This window comes from Sturnira hondurensis, unplaced genomic scaffold (assembly GCF_014824575.4).
Source record: "Sturnira hondurensis isolate 20B ecotype Veracruz unplaced genomic scaffold, ASM1482457v3 Scaffold0018525, whole genome shotgun sequence".
Taxonomy (NCBI): Eukaryota; Metazoa; Chordata; class Mammalia; order Chiroptera; family Phyllostomidae; genus Sturnira; species Sturnira hondurensis.
The window spans coordinates 8,790,297-8,814,741 of NW_028091156.1; positions in this window are offsets into that span (position 1 = coordinate 8,790,297).

Sequence of the window (24,445 nt, forward strand, 5' to 3'; positions counted from 1 at the left end):
AAATCTTTTGACTAAGTCTACCATGAGATTTATCTCATTGATCTTTGTGTAAGTTGTGATGGATAAAAAAGTGGACACTGCCTTTGGCTGATCTTCTGTAAAAACTATTATGTGACCATTGAAATGGATGATTGTTATATCTCAGCTTTGTAAATAAAGTTAAATTAAATTATGAAGAGAAGATACCTTTGCCAGAGGGGTTGGCATAGGAGAAAGGAACATGGGGGAGCTATAAAGAATAAAATTCATATGGAACAACCAGAAAAGCATCCAGGATGAGATAGAACTGATCTGGCTATTGAAGGGTGGGCTTAAATTACCAGAGAGCTGGAGAAAAGCATTCAAAGCATAAGAAGGGAATAAACAAATCTGAAGGGCTAAGAAAATGCCCATGCAATAGGAAGTTTCAGTGACCATTACCACTTTGGAACATATTTTTATCTATCCGCTATTTCTCATGTGCGAGCTGTGATTTTCACAACCTCCGTGAATGATACGTATCATTATCACCATTTTAGAGAAGAGGAAACAGAGACTCAGAAATATAGCTAAATATATCTAGAAGGAAGTAATGAATTATCAGAACATGAAAGTACATAGCGACTGATTGGCCATTGTAATATGGATCAAGAGTTGACTGGGGAAGATAGTTCTAATAACTATCATTATTACTTTGCTCTTGGTATCCAAAGCATGGTAGACGCTTAAAAAGACCGAGTCTCAGAGGAAATGAGATCGATGGATGTCATCAAGCTCGTCGCATGAGCATTTCAGAATTGTAATAATGTTTTTGCAAATATGCTTACCTGTATTTTCTGGGGAAAGAGAGGGTAGCTTGTAGCAGCTTCTCAAAGGAGTTCCTGGTGTAAAAAGAAGTTAAGAATCACTGTGTTGCTTTGAGGAGGGCATCGGTGGAGACAGGCGTGATGATGTGGCAGGGAGTTCCTGTGTGACTCAGTTACCTGGCAGAGTCTGGTGACTGTCCACATAGAGGAGCACTGGACCAGTAAGCGACTGTATGGAGATAGTGGGAGGGATGCTAGACCAGGTCCAGTGGTGTCGGATGCAATCTGGGATACTGGGGTACAACCATAGATGTGAGTATGTAGGTAGAAATAACACGAATGTAGATATACATGTGTATAAATACACACATGTTTTCAGCTCTGCCACCTCTACAGCAATGAATGTACCTCAGGCAAAAAGTAAGAAATTTGTCTAAAGTCCCAGCCAGCGTAGGGACAAACCGGGATTTGATCCCAAGCAGTTGACTCCATGAACTTACCCCCTTACCACAATGCCATAGAAGATATGAAAGTTGTAGTTAGTGGGTGAGATATCAGAAATAATTTCTATCTACTTCATAATATTTTTGGAAGCCTTCAGTAGAACATTTCCATTATACTGTTAAGTCCTTCAGTTCCTTGCGGTATTATTAAAAATGCATCAGAAATATTTTCCTAGGTTAGTTCCTATGGCCTTTCCTCTAAAAATGTAAAACTGCACAATTTTTGTAACTTAGGCTAATTCAGATAACTGTGTCTTGATTAATTTCACGACAACACTTTGACTTTAGGTCTGTTGCTGTCACTGTTTTATTGATCGTTACTCTCATTTCGAGCATGTTTCAGTGTCTCGTTCTAATACTTTCTGTTGGAGGGCTCCGAGCCTTGCTCCTGACTACTGTAGACTCATTCGATGTGACTCAGCATTCCTGGACATCTGTGAGGAAGAGATTAAGCTCAAAGACATCACTGTGTCTCAAAAACAAAGCCTTTTGTAGAAACTGACTGCATGACCCCCTCTGTGGGCTGTGTCACCTGGAATCGAGGGGATTTTGTGATATTATAGAAAATGGTTTTCCGGAACATCAGGCTAGAGCAACATGAAAGCACATACCAACTTTTGTTACTAGACTTATTTTTTAGTCATTGTGTTTCACTTCCAACAGAAAAGTTGGTATCCTGCAGGGCTAGGCCTAGAGCTAATGCGCTCCACGCATCTGCCACTGACTTAGAGACTGGTCAGCTGGCAGAAATGTTAGTGAACTAAAAACAGAGATTAGAAAGGCTTTCAAGCAACCAGGCAGCACTCAACTCTCCAAGGAAGGTGGACAGCTGTAAACCCCAAATGACTGTCCCGAAATCCTCATAGAGGTTTGAACCGACTGCAGTGAGAAATACAAAGTAGAACTGGCCTGTGGGAAACATTGCAAATGAGAGGCAAAGGGTAGCATGGAGCAAACAGTGCAATCTGAAGTCAAAGCTGTATCATTCAAGTGCAAGTGAGAGAAACAAATGGTGTCGGAGGTTTGATCCAATAGGTCCTTAAATGGGATGCATAGCCCTCAGTAGATACTTATGGGTAACTAGGTGGGCTTATGGTTTTCAGAACACATTTACTTTATGTAAATGATTAACTTGGGAGTTAATAGCAGGGAAACCTGCTATTGAACTAGGATGAAGAGGGGCAGGGGACCACCCGAAAGCCTACCTGCGTGTGTAAAACGAGAAAGGTTTATGAGGTCTGCATTAGCCAAACAGAGCCAGGCCAGGAAGAGTCTGGGTAAAAAGGTAATAGTTCAGAATTGATTATTATTTGGAAAAATATTACAAAAACATCTTGCGATTTTTATTGTTAGGGATGAGTGTAGGCCAACCTGTGTCATCTTTTAAATTGCTCTTCTGCCCTCCCTACTTCTCAAGGCTCCCCCACCAACCCCATTTGTGTTTCCCACGCACAGAACTCTGATGCTGTCTGAACTCTTCATTATGGCTCCTCATCCCGGCCCATTTTCTGCTGAAACTAGTTCTCCCAGCTTCCTCTGCTTCCCCTGGAAAGAGCTCAGGCTTTGCTTAACCTAAAAAGAAGAAGCCAAGTGAGAGGTAGCGAGGGTTGATTTGTGAACAAAGACCAGCTATTCAGGAACCACTGATTCTGTCAGAAACCCAAATAGTGCTCTGATTATGGAGTGAAGGCTAGGGGTTCTTAGGAGAAAAGGAAGGGAAATACTCTGTGAATAGAAAAAGGAACTTCTCTTGGTGGTCATAAGCTCAGTTTTTCTTTAGCTATGCATGTGTGTTATTGATTCTGAAGAGGATCTTTAATTCTCAGCCCTCATAGTCCGGAGGTCTGCTTTCTTGTTAGCTTTGCAAACAGTTGTTTGGAAGACAATGCGGTTCTGGCCCAGTCCACAGGTTATTTTGCCCAGTTCTGATATTCCAAAGGCTCAGAAAGGAAGACGTGTGATGCGGTTCCCCTGGCAGTTCTTCCCTGACTCTGTTTTCCAATGGCCACACTTATGCCAGCTTTTCACAGCTTCAGAACTAACCACATCTGATTAAAAACCCTTGTATTGCTATTGGCTTATTCTTTTGGTTTGAGCAAGTCACATAATGAATGTCTCTGGGCTTTATATTTTTTTTCCTCTGAGAGATAAAATAATAGCTCCTACCTTTGAAGTTTATTTTGAGAGTTAATTAGAATGTAGATCAAAAGCTTAGCACAATATAGGGACCATATTCCAGTGTTAGTTAATACTAGACAATGATGATGATAAGATTTGTCTATAATTCTGCCAATTCCATGTTAGAAGGAACATAAACTGATTATACAAATTGATACTGAACTATTAATGATTCGTTTCCATGGGCATTTTGTATGTAAACAATGAAAAAGACTAATTCACTGCAGTCACTGACATGTTAAGTATTTTTAAGAACACTTTGGAGGAATGTTTTAATATCTGCACAAAAGTTAAGTAATATGTAGGTTCAAGCTACATTTAATATAGATAAATGACAGGCTTTCACTCTATTTCATGGTAAATCTGGCTCTGAGTAGAGTGCTCTCTCTTCGTCTCTCAGAAGCAAGTGTAAAGGGCCCCACTGAGAGATATTTTAAAATTAAATGTGTAGTTACACTAAATTTATGTAAACGGGAACTCTACTTGATAAACCCTCTTCATCTATTCACATCCTTGAAAACATAAAAGTGTAAGGCAAGATTGTGTAGCATGTTCTCCATTGAAATGGTAAAAGATGCTTTTACTCTGCATTTAGTCAGGCTTACATAAATTTCAATAGCAGAACTCAAATACAGCGGCGTAAATTTTCCAAGAGGCTAGAGGGATGTCGGGTCTTTAGGAAACTGGGATTTACATAGAAAAGGCGTACAGAGGATGATTAGGAACCTAGTTGTAAATAGTACATAGTGAATGGATATTTATTATTCAACAGGAAAGAATGAATGATAATGTTTACCCTTTCTTCCTTCCTTTCTTCCCCATCTTCCTTTTAAAAAATTTCATCTTTATTGTTGCTGTTGATACTGTTTATTTTTGATATGTATCATACTACCCATGTGCAATTCACAAATGAATAGTTCTAGTAAAAGCAATGACAGGCTTCACACCCTTCTTACCTGGGATAAGAAGTAGATCATGACAGTGTCTTAGGAGCTTCCATGAGCCCTTGTCCAATCACATTCCCATCACGCCCTCCTTTTTTTTTTTTTTTTGGTCATGTTTCTACTCATGTGCACATCCTGAAAAAACACAGTGTTTGATTTTGAAAAGTAGGCAGTCAAGATAAACCTGTTGCAAAAGGGACCTGCAGTATCACCACCATTAGATGAAGGACTGGGAGAAGACATGCTAAACAGAACCCCCAGGGGTTCTGAAGACACGCTGCTTTGAGAATTTAAAGAAAATTCTGAAACCCTCGGTCAGTGGGGAGTCCGTGGGGAAGGGTGGGAAACAGCTCTAAGATACATGACACTGAGCAAAACTGGGTTATCTGACAGGCCTGGAATGTGGGTCAGCTACGGNCATACTACCCATGTGCAATTCACAAATGAATAGTTCTAGTAAAAGCAATGACAGGCTTCACACCCTTCTTACCTGGGATAAGAAGTAGATCATGACAGTGTCTTAGGAGCTTCCATGAGCCCTTGTCCAATCACATTCCCATCACGCCCTCCTTTTTTTTTTTTTTGGTCATGTTTCTACTCACGTGCACATCCTGAAAAAGCACAGTGTTTGATTTTGAAAAGTCGGCAGTCAAGATAAACCTGTTGCAAAAGGAACCTGCAGTATCACCACCATTAGATGAAGGACTGGGAGAAGACACGCTAAACAGAACCCCGGGGTCAGCTGCTTTGAGAATTTCAGAAAACTCTGAAACCCTCGGTCAGTGGGCAGTCCGTGGGGAAGGGTGGGAAACAGCTCTAAGATACATGACACTGAGCGAAACTGGGTTATCTGACAGGCCTGGAATATGGGTCAGCTACGGGAAGGCAGAAATGGCATGGAGTCACCTGCTTCTAAGTTTCTATGGCCTATGTCCTACTCTTTTCTTTAAAAAAAATTCCCCACCTGAGAATATGTTTTTATTTTTATTTTAGTTTTTTAAACATTTTTAAAGATTTTTATTTATTTATCTTTAGAGGGGAAAGGAAGGAGAGAGGGAGAGAAATATCAATGTATGGTTGCCTCTTGTGCATCCCCTACTGGGAACTGGCCTGCAACCCAGGCTTGTGCCCTGACTGGGAATCGAACCGCAGTTGCTTAGTTCGCAGGCCCGCGCTCAACCCACTGAGCTACACCAGCCAGCGCAGAATATGTTTTTATTGATTTGAGAGAGTGAGAGAGACGAAGAGAAACATTGATGCGAGAGACAAATGTTGATCTGTTGCCTCCTGTACATGCCCCAGCTATGGAATGGAACCCACAACCTAGGTAGGCGCCCTGACGGGAGATCAAACCCACACCATTTTGCTGTAGAGGATGGTGCTCCACCCAACTGAGCCACCCACGTAGGGTGAAGATGTGTTGTTTTATGTCTTATATTTGTGCATTCCAATAGGGTAGCAACTAGTCACATGTGGCTATGTACATTTAAGTGAATTCAAATGAAAGAAAATGAGAAGTTCCATTTCTCAGCTGCAGTAGTTACATTTCAGGCCACCAAGGGACTGGTGGCTGCTATAGGATGGCCCAGATGAAGCCCATTGACATCTCCGCAACCACTTCCAGTGGGTCCTGCCCTTCTAAATGCTGAAATAATCTGTAATGAACGCAGCAGCCATATTTACAGAAGCCCATGAAGATGATCTTTAATACTACACAAAGGCTCTGTTTTACTAAGGGCGAAATGATTAGGAAATATAGAGGAAAAATAACATTGCCACTATAAAAGTCTGAATTACCATGAAGTGGTTCTTTGGGGAATCGAGAGGTCAGATAGTTCAAGCCCCCAAAGAGAAAGCAAAAAAAAAAAAAAAAAAAAAGGACTGCCTCTGTGTCATTTTCATTCATTAAAAAGAAAGCCCCTTTCAAAGCTTGGGTATAAGTGTTGGGCTGCATTGGACAGTTTTGAACATTAGTCAAAATTTATTTCAAAAATCTAAAAGACAAATTCAATATCATCTCATTTGGATTCTGTGTTTGCCTGGGGTATTGGCAAAGAATCGAAGGTAAAACCATGTATAACAGATGAGTAGGAATGAAAGCTTTTCTTTGTTGATATTTTATTGCCTGTTTAGCTTTAGGGACTAGGGAGTAATAAAAACGGTAAATAGTACCTTGGTGGCCAGAATAAGTTAGGATCCTTCCAAAGGTACCAACTCTCAGTGAGTGATTAGTTTAAGCCTAGCATAGACCTAGCTCACCCAATGTAATTTAGAGTAATTATTCCATTTCTTCCCTATAGGCTCTCCCAGATGACTTGCAATAAATTCCAACTAAATACTGTTTAAACACATGCTATCTGAAATAAACACCCCTATATTATAGTGCACTGAAGCATAAACATGTTACTTTCTTTTAAATATTACATAATAGAGCTTTAAAATAACACATGTGGTGCCAGGGACCATGCTGTATGTGATTCTCCGTCGATGAAGAAAAGGCAGTTGCAAGAAGTGTATTTTCTGCTAATGAAAATGCCCGAGAGGAAATGGCAGAATGTTCTAAACATGGTGGATTCCTATTCCTCAGATAATTGCACAAACCAGTCATCCGTAGCCCACATGTCCTATGGGAGCCATGGACGTTTTCTGGGAGCTGATTACAATAGGAGAGTAAGTGAAACTCCAAGGGGAGCTCTGTGGCTAAAACACCCACTGGGGAGTTAGAGTAGCAGGGTCAGTCCCCAGTGCTAGCATCCTGAGAGCTAGAGGTTGTCCCCAGATCTGCAGGAAGTCCCCTCGGTCCTTGGCCCAGTCCTTGTCATCTCCAACACCAGGGCACCTGAGCGCCAGGCATCCTGAGCCTTAGCACACATGTCTGCATGTGTCATACATGAGGGTGTCCTGGGCAAGAATCAGGGGCCAGTTGTCACTGAGAACATGAGTTGAAATAGGAAGCAGCCCCAGGGCAATGCAAAACCTCCACCTTACCCACAGTAGCTAAGGGGGCTGGGTGACTGACGGTGTATGCTCCTGCCTGGGGCTCTGGGAATTATCTGTGGTGGACGCTACAGTTTGGATCATGGGAAATTTCAAACAAGGGCAAACAGGGAAACATATAATGAGCCCCATGGATGCCATCGCCCACTTTTAGCAGTCATCAGTCCACAACCAAACTTGCTTCACTTTTCCACTCATCTGCTCCCTTTCCGTACGTAGTGGGTAGTTGTGGAGTGAATTTTAGGGCATTTCAAGGGACGAAGCTTTTTTCTGCTCTGAATTGGCACAGAAAAACAGTGCTCTTCCCTGTCATGTCCCTGTTTGTACCCCAAGGGCACTGAAAGTTATGCTGGGAAATGATGGCACACATGGAGTGGTTTATGAGAGTTGAGCGCAGGGAACTATGGGAATAAGCAATGGCGGGACTGGCGGCTAAGGACATGCTCTGTAGACCGAATCGTTGCAACAGAAGAAGGGAAGATAGGAAATTCCAGCTAGAGGAAACATCAAATAATGATCTGATTCGAGAGTCAAGCATATTCATGGTGGTAGACATAAGGAAACCCCAATTCCTCAAGGGTCAGCAGAATGAACATGTATAAGACACATGGGAACACACATGCAAAGGAAGAGGGTACGTTCAAGGCACTGTGGACATTCAGAAGCACGAAGATGGCAGTGGTGGCAATTGTAGCAACAGCACAGGGGACAGCAATTCTGTAGCAGGAAGAGCTGGAGGAAATGGGGTTACAGTGATGACAAGAGGAATTATCTAGGTAGTTTGGTGTTTCCAGACCAGGAAGTACTTTTAATCATCAGTTTGTACTTCCTACAATCATTATGATCCTCAAAAGATTGTAGTGGGCGCTTCTTATTATGATGACTGATGTTTATGTGACTATAAACTGTGATTCTCTCTTGAAAGGAAATATACTCTTTGTTATTAAGAACTTGCAAGATGAGGTCAGAGAAAAGTTTTCAGAAGTTTCAATTATATTCATAGCTCCTGAATGTTTTAATGTGTTCTCCAAAGAATAATAAAAGTAATCACAATTTACATCAGTTAGGGTTCCCTGTAAGAATACATAAACCACTGTAGATGTTTGAAGCAGAAGTTGATTTAATAAAGGGAAATGGAACTTATTCAAATTTAATGGAGATGAGGAAGTTGGCAGGAGGCCGGTGGGGCACCAGCAGGCGCTCATGTCATGTTGAGGCGGCAGATCAGAGCTCAGGAATTTGCTACTGGCACCCAAGCGCACACAGCTGCCCTACAGCCCAGAGTCTAACAAAGAGGCATGGGGGAGGGGTGGCGGTGAGGAACTCAGCAGCTGACTGAGAAGTCTGCCTGTGCAAACATCTGAGCTTCAGCCCCTGCAAGAGAAAACTAGTCTAGTTTTAGAAACTCAGTCCAACTCATCTCCTTGGGAAAAAAACCTTAATCATCATCAGAAACCTGGCATCGGAATTCAAAAACTGCTCAAAGTTCCAGTCCTTGCAAAGCAAAGAAGAGTTGTAGGTTATAATGGATGCTGATCACCAATAGACAATACCCAACATACCATGTAAAGCCAAATCTAATGACCCCAACTCAGTTAATATCATCAGCCCATCTTAATGCTGAAATGGATAGCACTGCCTGGTCTATTTGTGGACCCCGAGTATGTTTCCAGCTCAGCCAGCTTTCCAAGGAGTTTCAGTTCTTTTCAGAGTAGAATGATATTTAGAGACGGAGTTCTGGGTCCTCCATATGTTCGTGTTTAGGTAACAGTGCTTGTACGCCTTCGTAGCCAACAGAGCCAGGAAAGTGTTTTTGTTGTTACTGTTGTTATCAATCATAATTCTCGACTGATACCTCAAATTCAACTTCAGTGATGTAGGTTCTTCCTTACCTATCCTATTTCATATTTGTGTCTTTCTTTTATAGGAGAAAGCAGTTTTCAAACTGCACGCACATATATACTTATCTGTTTCATTCTACTATACCTGTGCCATAGTTCAGAATTATTATACAAATAGGAATACTGCTAAAGCTGCTAAGTTCAAGACATGCTATTTCCTTTTCTGTAGTTCTTTGTCCTTAGAATGCTTCCAAGTATGTGTTCATAAGTTCCTTGATTTAAACTATTTTTTATGTATGTGTATGTTCTTTTTTTAACATTTTATTATTTTTAAAGATTTTATTTATTGATTTTTAGAGAGGGAAAGAGGGGGGAAGAGAGGGAGAGAAATGTTGATGTATGGGTGCCTCTCATGTGCCCACTACTGGGGACCTAGCCCGCAACCCAGGCCTGTGCCTTGACTGGGAATCAAATCAGCAAGCCTTTGATTCCCAGGCCGGCACTCAGTCCATGGAGCCACACCAGCCAGGACTCTGTGTGCATGTTATTTTCTATTTTGGTGTACTGTTGGTTTTTTTCCCTTAATTTAATTTTATAATTAGTTTTTTCTTCCCTTTTAAATTTTATTTTTTTTAGTGTAAAAGATATACATTATTTAAACACTTCTTCATGTACGAGGACTGAGAGACTCACTTTCCTCTCTTTCCAATACATCCTATTCCTTCTCTCCCCCACAGCTCTCTGTCTTCCTTTCTGGACTTTTCCTGCTGTGCTTCCCCCGGGACTGGGGTCCAGCATGTTTAGTGGGCAAAGATGTCCTTACTCTCCAGCAAAATATGCACACTGTCTCCCCTCTCCACAGAGCGAGGGACTGTTCTCACGGGGATTGCTAAGTGGGTGCTCCTAGCAGTGGGATGACGCAGGACTGGGGCTTCCAATCTCACATCTGCCCCTCCTGCCTTTTTCGGCCTGTGCTTGAGCCACGAGTCTTGGAGTCTGACCCGGTGTGAAGACGACTGAACCGGGCAGTGATGCTGGTCTCTGTGGCTCCCGATGCGGACGTTTCGATCATGTCGGTCCTGATACCTGCAGTATTAATCCCAGGATGCTTTGCCTTTACATCATATCTATCCTAAAAGAAAAGCAGACTGTCCTGGCTATTGTGGGACGGTGGATTGAGTGCCGGCGGAGAACCGAAGGATTGCCAGTGTGATTCCCAACTTAGGGCACATGCCTGGGTTTTGGGCCAGATCCCCAGTAGGGGGCACATGAGAGGCAACTATACATTGGTATTTTTCTCCCTCTCTTTCTCCCAATTTTCCCTCTCTAAAAGTAAATAAATAGAATCTAAAGAAAGCAAAGCAAACCATTTCACCTTCCCATGGCACAGCCAGGTCTTCCTATATGGTCTCGTGTCAAGACCACGTCAACACCGTCTTTCTTCACATTGTGAAGGGCTGTGCTGATCATCTTGATATTCAACGGAACGTCACACTGGTTCATTACATGTGTGGCCTTGGGCCACCTGGACCTGAGGAATCAGAAAACAGGTGTCAATGCATGCTTTAGCAATGCAAGTGTGCAAGAGCCTGAGATACAGTCTCAGTGGCACTCCAGGGCTGTGGCACAACTGTGACGTTTCCAAAGGGCCAGTGGTCTGTGGCATGTTGAGATGCCCTTCCCAAATGAGACACAGCTTGATGTCCTCAGAATTAGTCCACCACCCAAAACCAAACAGAAACAAAGCAAAACAAAAACAAAGAGGTACAATACTTGATAGTCCTCTTTTCATTTTAGAGGCCATATATGTACCATTTGTCATGTGGCGCTAGCCTCTTTTCTGGGCATTGCGAAGGCTGCCCATTTTTCTGTGCCCCCGAGCAGGCAATGGGTCTGCGTGAGACACAGGTGGCACTCCATGTATTTTGGGTCCGAAGTCCGGGTGTCTGTGGTGGATCCTGTATAGCCAGCCTCCGTGTCAGCCTGAGAGCCAGGCTCCCGCAGACTTTCAGGAAGGCAGTAACCTCTCCCAAGAACACATTTTTGTTCACGGAAAATCAGCTCCCAGTTTGCTATTGGAACCCAAAGTGATGAACACCCCCAATTGCCAATTATGAACTGAACATTATCTAGTCTACCCAGCCATAAAATTGGATGTGCAGAGCGGCATTCGCCTGTAAAATGGAAATGGCATGTGGAAGCTAGCAGGACTGCATGAGGATGCAGCCCTGGGAGATATGGCTTGGGCTTCGTCGTGTCTGCTTCCTCGGTGTGGGCCATTCTTCCTTAAAGCATAGTTTTGATCCCACAGGGCGTTACCTATGACTCATTAACAGAAGAAGAAAGAAAAACCCAGGCCCGATTTGAGGATGCGTCTGTCTGCACGACGCGCCGGCATGAACTAAATGTGGATGGCCGTTCATCAAACACAATGCAACCTTACTGTTTGCGGCAGCACGTGGGTAGTATGCTCAGCAAAGTAAGTCAGACAGAGAAAGACAAGCACCGCGTGATCTCAGCCAGATGTGGAAGCTAAAGAGCAAACTAAATGAACAAACAAAATAGAAATGGTAAGCAAGCGTCACTGCTCTCGTCACTGGTGTGGAACCCTGAGAGGAACAGAAGGGTCTTCTTAAGGAGCTTGGTGGCCAAAATGGATTTGATTAGAAATGACTTTTAATAAATGAATGTACCACTCCAAATAACCAAATTTCTTGTCATAGGGTCACATAACCTACATGTGTTAGAACTAATTTTAATGATACTAAGCAATAATGGTCAGGATGACACGTATTTGGGTGTAGGTAATACAAAGTCTAGGTCAATATTGGGAGCTGTCCGTTTTCATTTTATTGGTGGTTCATGGCGAATTCCTTGTGTTTACCTCTTCTGATGTCTTGAGGGGTTATTCTCAGAGCAACAAAAAAGCTAAGCAAGATTGATTAGATGATGAAATTAAGATGCTTATGTGAAAAAAATATGCAGGGGCATAATATTTATACTTTTAACTGATTAGAGAGAAGCAAATGGAAGAAACACTCATACTGATTTTTATTTTGTTACTTTTCATCACTGGGATGGTGAAGTGCTCTGAAAAAGACATGACAGCTTTAACAAAGCATTTCTGAACAATGTCTTTGAAATCACGATCAGTCTTTGCAGGTTTGGGCTCAGAGAGAGTGAGCTGTGATGAAAATAAATTGATACACTGTAAAAAGAACTGGCAGGGTAATTTATATTCAGCAGAAGCCCAAATACTAATTCCAAGAGAAGATTTCAAGATGAAGTGTATGATGGAGTTTAAAAAAATCTAATTACTCTGACTACTGCATTTCTTAGCAAACCAAATTTTACTTTTCTGTGTGTACTATGAAGGCAGAGTCCTTAGTAGGAGTTCTTTTTTCACTAAGAACTATAGATCTTGCATATTCTTGAGAAGAAAAATTATAGTTTTCAGAAGGGTTGATGCAGAGCAGTACTTTTTCTGTAAGTATATTTGTCTCTAAAGCTAGATTCTTAATTCAGATTTTATTCAGTGATTACATTTGTTTCACGTCTTATAGAAAACCAACATACAATCTGAATATCAATAAATAAAATGTGTTTCATATCTTTTTATCATGTTTGTTTATTCCTGTGTACTAGTAATATGCATTTTTTAGTTCTCATCTTCATGAAGTTAAACAGTAATATTGTTTGCCACTTTGCTAATTTTTTAATTGACAATGTATTTTCGATGCCCTTGCTTGATAAAAGCACCTGACCAAATTGCAGCTGAGAGAAAAACATGTCACCATTTCAGGCTTTAGCTATCATAATCTTTAACTTTCTTATCAAAGGAATTCTTGTTGCCCCTTTGTGCAAATAGCTGGTTGCTCAACATAATCCGATTTATGTTTCAGGAAGAAGGAAAATATAGAGCATTCTGGATATGATCTTCTTTATTAAACATTGTACTAGCATGACTCAGGGTCCCTGAATTGTACAATGTATTGAAGTAGTTCTGAAAGGCAACGAGGATCCTGATTACAAATAACAAGCTATGCTTTATTTATCTTCCAAATAGCTTCACAAATATTCTTTTCATCCCAACTTCTTGGAAGAAGAACAGCATAGTGAGTAGATCAATAGAGTTAACAAGAAAGAAAAGAACACCATTATTCAATTTTTTTTAAAGTTATAGTCCATTCTTATTATTTTAATCTTCTTAGTCACAAAGCAACTTAATGCCTTTTCTGTTTCCTATGATATTGTATTTCTTAAGATGAAAAGGTGAATGCTAAAAGATTTACATCTGTAGGGTGAACAATTGTATATTCAAATATATTTGTAAGGTGGTTTTTAATTTTATTATATTTGAAGAGAAACTTCGAAGCCTAATATATAATACAACAAAGTAAAGATTGTAAAAAAGATAAAAGTATATGAGTTACCATCCAAATTCAAGAAAATGCTTCACATGCAAACAGGAAGTCGTTGTATGAGGCTCATAAAAGGCACACCATCGAGACAGGATTCAACAGCTAAGCTGGCATCTAATTAACGATTCAGCGAAGTTTTCAGCCTTGAACTTGAACAAGAGAAGAGCATAATGACTGTAGCACCCTGTGCCATGCCATAAACAGAGGAAGATAAAAAGCAAAACAAGGGAGGCTATTTTCTTATTGTTTGAAAAAGGAAATGTAGCTTTATGTTTATGTAATCCTTATATGTTGCCAAAAATGTGGGAAGTACCTAAATGTGGAAGACATGGGGAGATGGTAAATCTTACAGAGAAGACATCTACAGTTTACAACTGTTGTTATTTGGTTCTTCTGTAAGATTGTGACCATGTGTATACATACTAGTGTTTCCTCCTTTTATATAACACTAGCACAATTTATCATGCTATAAACCCATGGTACACAGTGTTTGAATGTTTGCGTATTGTTCAATCAAGTACATAGACTTTATTTTCTTCTGACTACAAATTGGGGATCTTTTTGATTTTTGAGTCCAGGTCTTTGAACACAAACCTTTTTTTCCTTACAAAATATCCACTCATTTCGATGGGGTAAATACGTGGACTCAGAATCCACTGTCAAACAGGATGACTTCCTCAAAGGTTTTATGTTTTTATCACCAAATTTATTTCTGAGGGCTTTAAAACAATTTGTAGTCCTAACAGCAATGAATAATGGGAAACGTGGGCATGTATTGTTTTTAATGATGAAAAAATGTCTAACATATTCTGATCAAGTTTTAATTTTTTTCTATGAATATTAATAAGAGCCCTGCTATAATCATGGGATAGCCTGTATCAGACAAGCATGTGGACAAACAAAGCAAAATTAAGCAAATGAAAGCAGGACATGCAGAATATGATGGATAACAGAACTTGGAGAATATAAGATTAAATGAATTCTAGAGGGGGTAAGACCTGGAATTATATTCTTGAACCTTATATTGGGTGCTTACCAGCCAAAGTCAAGTCTCCGTCCATTTCTATTTCTCAGCCCTACTCATTCTTATACTTTTTTCTTCTTTGATCTCACTGACATTACACTTTGTGATTTTAATTCCACCATTTCCTAATCTCCTCGAAGACCACACATAACCTTCGACTATAAACTACCCCATCCCCTCCCTATAAAAGTTTAAGGCACTGCTGCTCTGATCTTCCCATCTGCACTTCTCTCCCTACTGCGATAGCTCGGATAAAACCTCTGCCCTTACTGGTTGGTTTTCCGTCATTGACAGTGTCTTAGAATAGTCTCTCCTATTTAAAACCTGCTCTGTGTGGCCAATCCGATTTTACACTTCCAGATCCTTCACTGACCAGACCCTTAAGAGTCGTCGCATGGTTCCCCTGAAACTTTACTCCGTTTTAAATTGCGATATTAATTACGTAATCAAATCCTTTCAAAGCCCCCCATTTCCTCCAAATGGCACCTCTCTTTGAAACTTCAGGTGTCTACTCTGACTGCTTACTGGATATCTTCGGTCAGAAATGAATCTGTTCTTTCAATGCAGTGTGCACCAAACCACGATTTATCATTTCTCCTCTCCCCACTTTATTCTGCTCTTCCTCTCATGTTTTCATTATTGACAACTGGCATTGCTCCCTGTTCAAGATTCCAAAACAGGAAACTGAACACGACTGGTTGCTTCCTTAAATCCGTTATTCAATTCATCACTGAGTCTCCTCTTTATTTTCCTTCTCTGGTGACTTCAGACCTTCATCATCTCTCACTTAAAAGGCTTCAGGAATTCATACCCAATTTCTCTGCTTTAGATCATACTCTTCCTAAAAGTTATTTTCAACAGCGCTACTAAAATTGTCTTCAAGAATGCAAATCTGATCGAGTCTCCCAGTTATAAAAAGATAATATCAGATAACTTGGCACTGAAGTTTTTTGGGGGTGGGCGGGAATTGGACCCAGCCAATCTCTCCACATTCAGATCCCCCAGACTCAGTCTGAGTTCCAGGAATGAATGTCAAAGTGCCCAGCTACCTGCCATGCTTCCCAGATGGTCTCCATCATTCATGCTCTACCGCTGACTCTCATACTCACCCCCTTCTTCTGGCCTGGTTTCTGGGAGACCTCATCCAAGCATTTCTTCTCAGAGAGATTTCAATTAGATCTCTTTCTTTCTCTTAAGTCATTCATTTCTCCTAAATTCTCTTCTAGCATCATAATTGTCCAATTGTTTCACCCAGGCAAACCCTCTATAGGATTATAAAAATTGATAGGTCGACTTTGTTCAATTCTGTACATTTTTAAAAACGAGTATAGTGACTAGGAATATCTGTTGATGGCCTCTTGGGGCATATATGTTCAGGCCCTTCCTTACCACTTGTAACACTGAAAAGACTTTGGTGCTGAAATTACTTATTACCACTCCAGGCCATATTGGTTCCTGTTCCTCCTCATGGGAATGTTGAAGACAAAACTGAAATCACAGTCACCTGTTACTTTAACCAAAGAAGGCGTTGGAAGTGCTCTGAATATTTGTGCCCCACCCCTCATATATGTGTTAAAATTCCAACCCTCAAGGTGATGGTGTTAGCAGATTAGGATGGGTAGGGCCTCTAGGAGGCAATTAGGTCAAGGATGTAGACGTCTGTGAATGGGATTAGTGTCCTTATAAAAAGGCCCAAGGAGGCACCCTGACCCCTTGAACCGTGCAGTGTTACAGTGAGAACATGTTCTTTCTGAGGAAGTGGGCTCTCATCGGACACCTTGATCTTCAACTGCTCAGCCTCCAGATTGTGAGGAATACATTTTTGTTGTTTACGAGCTATCCAGTTTTTGACATGTTGTTATAGCAGCCCAAATGGACTCAGACATGGAGTGTTTCTCCATAGTTAAGCCATGACCAGTTCATTTATAAATAGTCATTAAATTGTTAAATTGGGACCACCACAGACAACGAGCTGCTTGAAAAGATGGCTCTAGAGGTGTGAGCAAGTTCCATCAGAGGGCAGGGCACTCTTTGGTGTGGGAGCACAGCTGAAACATTGTATTAGACCTATTACATAGAGAGAGCTTATTTCAAGGTTAAGTGCAATTACTAATAAATGTGAACTACAGCTACTCGTGGAAAACCAAATGGTCAGAGGCCAACTCAGCTGTTTTTAGGATGTCCCAAGAAAATTAAAAAAAAAAAAAGAAAGGAAGAGAAAAGAAGAGGAAAAAAGAGATTTGAGAAAACAAAAGTAAAAGAGAGAGAGAGAGAGAGAGAAATTGGACCCATCACCACAGATCCATGAACTTAGAATTGGATCAATGAAATTGTGTGATTATCTTCAAGGTCACTTAAAACATATTATGTATGTTCTAGGCTTTACTATAGGCTTTACTATAGCCAAAAAAATGATCTGGTGTTTATTATTACATAATGCCCTGAATATCTTAGGTATTCATTCTTTCATTCATTCATTCATCCATCCATTATTTATTTATTTACTTTTGCCATTAAATCATTTGCCTAAACATGGAAAGGCAAATATCACCTATGTACTTCTTAAATTATCTGGATTTTTTCCCCCAAGGGACTAAGACTTTTATAAAAGCCAAATAAAAATGAATTCACAGGGCCCTGGCTGGTGTAGCTCAGTGGGTTGAGCGCGGGCCTGCGAACCCGATGATCGCGGTTCGATTCCCAGTCAGGGCACATGCCTGGGTTGCAGGCCAGTTCCCGGCAGGGGCCAGTTCCCAGTAGGGGATGCACGAGAAGCAACCATACATTGATGTTTCTCTTCCTCTCTCCTTCCCTTCCCCTCTAAAGATGAATAAATAAAATATTTAAAAAAAAAATGAATTCACAGGGAAAATGACATTCTTGGATGTCTTGGCAATGCTGTATAGCAATAAACGTTTCTAAACACTTACCCTCAAATAGGGTATTGCTCTGACCGTGAGCTATATCAGTATACAGTCTTCCACAGATCTGCAGACCAGACTTTAAGAAACATTGCTTTAGAAAATATTTTGGGAGAGCTAAGATGTTTCCAGTGTAGGAGCTTTACTTGCCTTAAAAATTGAGTTCACGGGAAAGAAAAATTTCTAACATCTTAGAGCACCTAATTATTTAGAATTTGTATTAAGATGTGCATTTTCAGTCATTTTGTTGGTATACCCAAATAGTACACTCTGACATTTTTAGGAGCGGAATACAGCTATGTAGGTAACTGTAGTATGTGACAAAAACCAATGAAATACCTTTATTTTAAAGCTTACATTTATGAACTAATTTTTACAATAATGCATTGTAGCTTATAGTTTGGGGAAACCAAGTTTTAATTATAACCAGAAGGGAATCTGATTAAAAAAGCATGATCTTGATATACTTAGCCAGGGTAATAAATTGTTTCTCATCCCATCAGCATTAATAGAGTGTCCAAAACAACACAACATTTTGTCTGACAGCTTGTAATGAGTTGCGAAGGTTTTCACCCTGTTGAAGGCTTGTAGCAGTTTTACATTACCTCAAATTTGCTGCATTTTTATACAAATAATTATCTAATTGCTGCATAAATTTACATTTTAAGCTTAACATCAACTGAAACAGCTTCTAAACACTATTGATATTCAGCATGGTATCTAACGCATGTCAAGGCAACATGATATTTCTTTAGGCTCAGAAAATTATTCATTTATTTCTATATACTTATCATCTCCTACAATTATTGAGTCAGAGCTATTTCATCTGCATTTTTAAAATTCATTCATTCCCATATTAGATAAAAGTTATTATAAGTCCATGCTCTAAAAAATTTAGATTTGGTATAACTAATTCATATATATTTGTCTGAATATATATACATACACATTCAAGTTATTCAATATTTTAAAAATTTACTTGTCTAAAGGAGGCTGTAATACTGTATTTAACTAAATAATAATCTATTTTATTTATAAAATACATGCACACGGTTTTACTTTTGGGCAAATTCAAGTTGTACAACAAACCTATGTTTAAGAGAAACACTGAGGAATCATGACCACACATTTTCTTCATCAAAAATTAAGATATTAATTTATTATAAAAATGTAGAGGAATTTGATTCATGAAATGACTTATCTTTCACTAAATTGTTATTCTTCTCGGTATCAATATAGTTATAATACATGTGTATACACATGTGCATATATGTAGGTAATTCAGTCATATTAAAAAAGCAAGAATTTTATCCTCATATTTACTGTACTTCTCATGGAACCTATATAAAGTTATCATGGAATAACTCATATAAAACTTTTAATTTGTTCTAAAGTCACTTATAAATCTCTTCATTTTAAATGTATATGTTTTACTCCCAGCGTTTAAGGCACTGAATGCATGATGTTGTCACTTACAATATTTTGTCTATCAATGCAATGAAAGAGTGAAATTAAAAAAAAATTCTGAGATCAACTCATACTGTTTCCATTACTTTAAGGTTTCTCTTTTGTGTCAACTAGGACATCTTACCATTCACAGCAAAGCTTCTTAACAGTAGTCAAGGCCTGCTGCATATTCCTAAACCTCCTATACTGTGTCCTTCAAGCAATCCCAGTAACACTTTCCTAAATGCATCATCGATTCTAGTTTCTAAACTCAAGGGCCCCTCCTCAGTTCTTAATTTATTTGGATTATTTGTATTTAATTCTATTTCTTCTTTAAAAGGCCCGTCCCTTTTTGCTTCTGTAATGCTGCTCTCTTTTACTTAAAAGTTTGCTGAGACTGCTCCTCCTTAGTGACATTTGGGGACATTCATTGATTGATCTATTCTTAAGTGACGGTGTTCCCTAAGGTTCTGCTCTTAGAATACTTTCCTTTTTACACACTCCTCAGAAATCTAATCTGCTTTCATGGCTCTAATGACCATAGTTAAGTGGATAACTGATCACTTCTTTAGTAATAAGATGAGAGTAGGCTTTTCTGTGGTAATAAGAGCAGCATCCAATATTTCAATGCCTTAACTTCAAAGAGGTTTATTTCTCACAGGTGAGGTGGGAGTCAGCTCTCCTTATGCTCACTCAAAAGAAGTGCTGAATTATACATTGTCTCTTCACCTATCTTTGCAGAATGTAACATACATCACATTTTATTGCCATGGTCTTGCCTTGGAACATGGGGATCGGGAAGTGAAAAGAGCTGAATGTAACTCTGATACAATCACGGCCTCCACCTTCCACCTCCGACTCAGATATTAAGACTTGTATATTCTCTGTCTTTCAGAAACCTATACTCACACTACCATGTGAATTTGAAACACATGTCTATAATGGAACTCTTATTTTTTCAATATATTATAACTTCCCCTTTTTATTTCCTGTCCCGATGAATGGCTTTGATTGCCTGACTTGTTTCTTAAGCTAGAAACCTAGGAAACCATTGTCAACATTGCCATCGGAATAATTTATCTGAAATTAACTTTCCCGCACAGGTCCTTTACTTTGGCACACCTTGCAAATAGAATGCAATTAAAAAGTCATTACTGTGGGCTCACAGGGGCTTTCATCATCTCGCTTTATTTATCTTAGAAAACTGAAGACCTACCACTCAACAACTTGCAACTTATGCTCTTGCCAAATTGAACTGTGCATTGATTCCCTCTAGTTCCTGAAAACTTCTCATGTTATTTTTTTGCCTTCAGCATGAAGGTCTAGAAGGGTCTTTCTCAGGCCTTTCCTGAGCTAATTCCTACTTTTCCAGGTGCGACACAGGCAGCTTTCTCTGGTGAACCTTTACCCTAACCTCAGGTCCCCATCCAAGGCTGTGTGCCCTCAACATACTCAGATCACCTCTTCTCTCAAATTCCCCTAGGCATTCACTGGTTAATCTGTAGATTACTCTACTATAGGTTAACCTACAGTACTATACAGATAATCTCTATCCTTTTAGAAAAATAGGTAGAACTATTTAGAGATAGGGATAGGGCACTCAATAAACAAATAGAAAACAACAAGATTACATGCTCTAGTATGAGTTTTTAAAAAATAAAAAGAGATATAGGACAGAGAGTAGCTGGTAGTATTTGGGGGGATACTTAATTTAATGATCAATAAACGGCTTCTCTAAGGAGACAGACCTTAGTCGAACTAATAATAGCAGAAAGAGTTAGCTTTATAAAAAACTTTAAGACCAAAGATTATGATCCAGTAAAGGGACGTAAGTACAGCTCCATTAGCAAGAAAGAACATGGAAAGGAGCATAAATGGTAGGTACAAAATAGACAGGGGAAGGTTAAGAATAGTATAGGAAATGGAGAAGCCAAAGAACATATGTGTATGACCCATGGACATGAACTAAGGTGGGGGCATTGCTGGTGGGGTGGGAGGTGCAGGGTAGAGGGGAATAACGTAGAGAGAAAAATGGGACAATTGTAATAGTATAATCCATAAAATATACTTTAAAAAAGGAAAGAGCATGGTGTGGGATTACTGTAAAGTGAGAAGCGGCACGTTGTTCTGTAGGGCCTCAAAGGCCGAAGTGAGCTTTAGCTGCGGGGTGGTGGAAAGGCATTTGTGGAGAACGGGATGGAAAGAGTGAAGTGATTTGATGTATCACTTTGAAAAATTTTCTCTAGCTATTCCATAGTGAGCGGATCGTGGAATATAAAGGGAAGCAGAGAGATCACTGACAAATTGGTGGTGGTAATACTGGGAAAAGATGTCCTCTGTTTGGTACATATTGTCCTGTGTGCTCTCATCATAATACAGCACATGTTAATGTGCTGAAATGTTCTGTCTCTTCCCCACCCCCAGCAGGATGTCGGCACTGCAAAGCTATAGCAAGCATAGTGAGCCACGGGTAGAAATCTTTGAATAAATATCTGTTTATTTGAATGATCTAGTGTATTCAATAAAAGCACTGGAATGGAGTGAAAAATTATTGGTATGTCTTAAATGTATTTTTGCAGTATGACATTGTTTTTCATATGAACTTATCTATTAATTATAAATTACAGGTAATTATGAAGAGCTCTTGATTTACTTTCCAGAGACAGAATTTTAAGAAAACCTTGAATGTTTGCCTGTGAAGTGATCATTGGTTAGCTTTAGGAAGTTTGTTTTTTTTGTTCTGGAAAAAACTATACATAAGACAGAGCTTACAGGGCCTGAATGGTTTCTTTTTAAACATACATAAATTATGGATTATAACAGATTTTTTCCTGTTTCTCTTCTTTTCTCTTTTCTTCTTCCTTTTAAAGTAGATTCAATCCCAGGCATTTCTCTGAAATGTTACTGGGTCACTTCTGTGACCTTAGAACTGAATGGCTCATGAGACTGATGTTAAGATCAAAAGATCAGAATCAAAGGAAAATTAGTCTTTAAGGATAAGTGCGAATATAAAATAAAATCAAGTGATTCAGCAGAACAAATCAGATTAATAAGGGAAGGGTATCGGGATGTTTAGTGATATGGAAGCACTGAATTGAGAAAAACCTGCGCTTATGTACAAGAAATTTGATTGCATACTCCTTGAAGAAGTAGATTGTGTCTGTGGATTGCCGCGTCTTTGAGAGTTTCTGGTTGTGTGGAAGCACTAAAAATATTTGTTGCTATAAATTTGGAGATGAGGACAGTAAATAAAGATGCGTGGTTTGATTTGATCTTGATTTGAAACAAAGCAGTAACTTCAGAAGTAAGGAAAGAGGACGAGTATGAGACAAAAAGCAATGGGCAAAAAGTAACAGAATTTCTGCACTGCTGCTGAAAAATGGGAAAAGAAAATTAAGGTACACTTTGCTAGTGATAATATGAAAGATTGAGTAAAGTGGACTGTACAGTAAAAGTAATAAAGGAAAAAGAATCTTCAAGGTGAGGAACAGAGATTATGGAATAAGCAAGAGAATTAATCAGTTATATTGAAAGAGAAGAAACAGTCAGTTGTTGAAAAGATTCCAAATTATTTTTAAATATAGATTTTGCTATACATTTTTAAAAAGACTTGAGATACTTATTTTTAGAGAGAGGGGAAGGGAGAGACAAAGAGGGGGAGAGAAACATCAATATGTGCTTGCCTTTCGCACACCCCCAGAGGGGACCTGGCCCGCAACCCAGGCATGTGCCCTGACTGGGAATCCAGCCAGTGACCCTCTGGATTTAAAGACTGGCACTCAGTCCATTGAGTCACACCAACCCAGGGTAAATTTTGCTCTAAATTTAACAAACACTATTACTTAAATATTCTGCATTCTTAGGATAAAGGAAGATATATATGGGCTTTTGATATCTCAAATAATTATGACCATTTTGAGGACATTTTAAAAAATTCAAGAGCCAAATGATACACTTTCTTGTTCAGCGATACCCAAAGGAATTATTTGGCTTCATGCATATTCAGAGTGTATAAAATGAAATGAAATTATTTTATGTTTAAGAGAAACTTGAATTAGATTTGTTTGATTTATTAGTTTTAAAGTTCTAGGTATAATGAACCATTAGCCAGTATAATAAATGAGGGCAGGTCTTTAACTAGGAAAACGGTCCTCAGTTTAGCAGGCATGATCTTCTTATCTCTGTGCTTATTTGACTTATGTATTTATTTTTACTTTTTAAAAATTCAATTTACTTGGGTGACGTTGGTTAATAAGATTATGTAGGTTTCAAGTAGTGTTTCTATTATACGTATTGTATTGTGTGCCCACCACGGAAAGTCAAGTCATCTTCTGTGGCCATATATTCGAATCTTTTCGCCCTTTCTGCACCCCACACCCCCTCCCTCTGATCACCACCATACTGTTGTGCATGACGCTGAATTTTGTTTGTTGCTTTCAGTTTGATATCCCACATATAAGTGAAATCAGATGGTTCTTAGATCTTTCTGAGTGACTTACTGTACATAGCATGGTATGTTCTCAGGGTCCACCTATGTGGTCGCAAATGGCGGTATTTTGCCTTTTCTTACATCTGAGTAGTATCTCATAGTTTATATGTACCATATTTTCTTTATCCAATCCTTTATTAAAGGACACTTTGTGTCCTCATGATTTGGCCGCCATAACTAATGCTGCAATGAACATACAGATGCATATATGTGTGAATACATGTTTTCCAATTTGGGGAGTAGATACACAGAAGAGGGGTTGATGGGTAATAAATAGAACCCTATTATTTATTTTTCGAGGAACCTCCATACTGTTTTCCCCCCAGCAACGTACAAGCGTTCCTTTTTCTTCACAACCTCTCCATCACTTGTTATTTCTTGTCTTGTAGATAATAGCCATTGTAACAAGGTCTGAAGTGGTTGGTAGTAGTTATTGTAGTTTTCATTTGCATTTCCCTAATTGTCAGTTTATTGATTTTTTTTAATCCTTCTAATTTCTGAAATTGAGTGTTAGCTTTTGCTCTTGGTTTTCTAGGGAGGAGGCCTTATTTCAAAAAAAAATCAGCCAAAGCATTTGAATTAAGCTTTTAGGACACACGATGATGTATTTTTTTTTCAGAAGGCAATTGCAAGGGATAAAAGGTCTAATTCATTATACAGTGCTTGCACATATAATAGGAATCACATACCTTTTCAGCATAAAAATTATCTTATTCATTGTGGGCTTTATTTTCTAATTAAAGGAAAACTTAACACAATTCAAGTAATCATCATAGTTTCTTAATACTTGTTTAAAGAAAAATCACTGAAGATTCTAATTTATTAGGACATGTACCTCTGTACTATGTTTCTGCAAATGTGCACAGAAAGCACTCTTTATTCTACTTAGACTAATA